This window comes from Hippoglossus stenolepis, chromosome 9, assembly GCF_022539355.2.
Source record: "Hippoglossus stenolepis isolate QCI-W04-F060 chromosome 9, HSTE1.2, whole genome shotgun sequence".
Taxonomy (NCBI): domain Eukaryota; kingdom Metazoa; phylum Chordata; class Actinopteri; order Pleuronectiformes; family Pleuronectidae; genus Hippoglossus; species Hippoglossus stenolepis.
The window spans coordinates 27,737,494-27,741,293 of record NC_061491.1 but is presented as its reverse complement, the minus strand read 5'-3'; the positions used below and the strand labels follow the sequence as shown (position 1 = coordinate 27,741,293).

Here is a 3,800-nt window from a genome sequence, read left to right as displayed (position 1 = left end):
CTCAATTCTGAACATTTTACTGCAGATTCAGTTGGTTTAGATAATCAGATTGTATTCAATTTTTTCTCACTTCATCAACCGGACACGCAGAGTGTTTGCTCAGTAAAGTAACACAGGTAGCTTTAATGATCTCTTTGGGTGGAATTTGATCCCTTTAAAGAGGCATGCACAGTTCTGTGTCGTGGAAGTCACCCAGATGGATGATTTTCATAGGAAATGACTCGGGCGTTTGAGACAAGGCTCCAGCAGAGCCTGGTTATTTCATCAACAGTGTCTTAAACACACAAAACAATCAACAGTTACATTCATACAAACACAGTGGAAAAGAGGTTTTGAAAGGTTTGTTTGTCCCGGGCATGTTATCGTCATCAAAGCAGTGGAATTGATAGTATTATACAGAGTGATAAATTCCTCAGGTGGTACAGCTCCTCCGTTGCTAACAGTCCCACAAACAAAGGCTGGGACGGGATGCGACTGTACACAGCTCAATATTAATGAGTCTGTGTGGGTCTGTCTTGGGTCTGTGCAGCTCTGTGGCCAGGTCTGTGTGGCTCTGTGTGGGTCTGTGGCTCTGTGTGTGGCTCTGTGTGGGTCTGTGTGGGTCTGTGTGGGATTTTGTGTGTTTTTAATCCACCGACAGGAGAATCAGAGTGGGAACTGTGCTTCTCTAAAGAGAATCCAGGTGTTTTTGTTTCCTTAGGCTAAATCTGAAATAAAGTCGATAGTCAACATGGTGCCACTTGAGCTGCATCTCTTATTCTTCAATCAGAATCAGAATCAGAATCAGATTCTTTTTTGTGCCAGAAATATATTTACACATACAGGAAATTACCTTGGTGTGGTTAGTGCATTTGGACATCGCAGCAATCGGACATAAAACAACAATATATACAGAAAGAACAATAAGTTATGTTATGGGCACGTGCGGTGCTAAGGTGCAGTGATTGGTTCGAGATAATTACCAATAATATATAAGTTATAAATTATGTCCTTCCCTCAACAGATATTTGGGTCTGGGTTTCTTACCACTGTTTGCTATCTTAGCACAACATTGCGACACGACCAGGCGATGAATAGGTTTGATTCCGTTTATACGTGGCCTCCCTCTTTCCCTGTCACATCATCAGCATGCAACGTGCTTCCACTTCACTTCCATTGCATTTCTAATCAAATCCACTGAGAAAAAAACTCCACCTCTTCACAAAAATCGAGTACACAGGTATATCATGACCAGACAAACAAAACAGTCTCCAGGGGCATTATATGAAAAAGACGCAACAGGAAATAGCCTTTTGCATTTAGTGGCCATTTTTCACATTTTACTTTGACGAACTTGTCCCAGGGCTTTCCATCTAATTAACTAAATTAGAGATAGGTGTCATCTCAACAAGATGGAGAATACAAACTAACTAATTTTTCGTCACAGTGCTTGACCGTGGCGTGGCGCGCAGCGTCAAAGTTTGATTGCACGCCATCAAAGCCACGAGGTTCTGTATCTCGGCAGACATACATGGACCATAGCTCAACTGATGCTGAGCCGTCAACAAACAACTCCACTCCTGCATTATCAGCATCAAAGGATTCAACAACAAATCAAAGCCCTCAAATTCTCACCAAAGCATGTGCTCGGGCCAATTATTATTATTATTATAATATATATTTTTTTCTAGGTGGCGCTGTTGAGCCATTTTGCCACGCCCATTTAAAATTACTCCAGAATACGTAAATTTTCACCACTTTCTAGTTGATAAATGTGTTTTTATGTGGATCTTCATCAGTTTGCTCGACTACATGGATCCACACAAATCTAAATGATAGAAAACATTTTCCATGAAATAAAACAAGCCAAAGATAAAGATCAGAAAATAATGAAATATTTTTTTACATAAATGCAGAAAAATCGACAGTAGAAATAAAAGCGGTGAAGTAAAAGGAGAAATAAACAAAAAGCTTTAGAATAACGAGTTTAACTTTTGAATTCAGTTTCTCTTGAAGAAATAAAACATGATGAATCAAATCTTTCTCTCTAACTGCTCTGATCCAACATCACAGGGAACATTCACAGGTAACAGCTTCCCGAGGTATCTGTAGTGTTAGGGGTATTAGAGCATCTTCTGAGTAGAAATTGTGTGTGTGAAGGTGTGAGATATGTGTTTGTTAGTGTCAGGATCCAGAGAACGGCTTAGTTCTCCTCTGTTCCAGTCCAGTTCCCTCCCTGATCCTCTGGATCTTCTGCACAGAAAGAGAACAGATAATGCTGATGGTGACCCTGCAAAGTATTTACCTTCACAGACCATATTCCCCATAATCCAGACTGTTGGGTCTCCCTTCCTCTGGACAGACTCTGCTCTGCCACACCCAGTGCCCCAGATTGTGCTGTCTCCAACCAGGACGTCCCAGCTGTGAGTCCCTGAGTTAAGGCCTCAGATCCAGGACTAGGCTGTATTCATCAAACCTCTCTGGATTGTCCAGGAAGCTTCTGTTCCTCTCCTCGTCTCAAACTGGTCAGATCTTCAGACAGAGACGAGGCCGTGGATGAGCAGAGTTTGGGTCCAGAACCACAGGACTGTAGGAAACCCACGTCCTTCATCTTGTTCCAGATGTTGAAGGTCCGGGTTGCCCAGATGTTTGGCCTCGTCCTCAGAGCTCCTAGGAGCCGCTGTAGATCATCCAGCAGGAAGCGCTACTGGGGCCTAAATTCCACTGCAGCCTTGTAGTTGAGCAGAGGCGAGGAGGCGTCTTTGGCTCTCGAAACAGGTCATCTTGTGGTTCTGATTATTGTCTGAAAGAGCCGTTATGTCTGCTCCCAGAGACTCAATCTTCTCCTTCATCATCCGACTCTTCTGCTCCTCTTCCTCCCTCCCAGTGCAACCATCCTGGCCTCCTCTTCCTCCTCCAGAAACTGATAAGCTTTTTAAACTGCACCTTGATCTGCGTCTCTGTGAAGTCGGCCTGGACCTTAATGTGTTCTGCTGTTTGTTCAAACTCTGCTTTAACACGTTCAAAACACTGTAACTTCTCCTTCAAGGGCTCCAGGTTTCCTGAAGCTGCTTCTTGTGTTGTTGTGCAGCTTCATCGATGGAGTCTGAATCTGTAGTCGCCTGTGTTTCTCTGAATCTCTGCAGACGAGACACACTGGCTGCTGATGGTCCAGACAGAAGAAGTCTGGGTTTTTATGCGAGTGCAGACTGCAGAGATCATGTAAGCTCCTGATCTCTCTCTGTAAGAAGGTCTCACACAGGTTCTTTAACGCCAGGTTAGGTGGTAAGACGCATTAAGATCTTCTCTTACAAAGTGGACACTCTTTTACTTCTTTGTCTTTCCACCAGCTCTTCACACAGTCTCTACAGAAGCTGTGGCTACATGACAGAAGGACAGGATCTCTGAAGACATCGCAGACAGGACAGCAGAGATCTTCTTCTAATCTGGAAGCCGGTGAGTCTCAGAGTGAAGCTGAAAACAGACAGTCAGTCAGTCACAGCTCCACGAACTTCACTGGAGTTTACTTCCTGTCTGGAGTGGGGTGTTTGTTAAACTCGGTCAGTGTGTGGACGTCGGCAGGTTGTAGTTTGACTCTTCTCTCCTGTAGCTGGACTCACTCCCAGGACGTTTGGTCTGGTTTGGTTTGGATTTAGTTTAGTTTTAGTTTGGAAGGTGAATGTGATCGTCTGGTTTCAGCCTCACGTCTCTTCCAGGGAGGAACAGATGTTTCCTGGTTTCTCAGGTGAGGTCAGGAGAGGTGGAGCTTGAGATGCTGGATGATGAAACCTGTAAAACCCTGGGAAACAAATGTACAAGCA

The 3,800-nt window shown here is 44.0% G+C and overlaps 1 pseudogene; it reads right to left on the bottom strand.

Moving 5' to 3' along the window:
- Positions 1-2,163: 2,163 nt before the first annotated feature.
- The window catches only part of LOC118115275, a 2,203-nt pseudogene continuing 566 nt past the window's right edge, over positions 2,164-3,800 (bottom strand).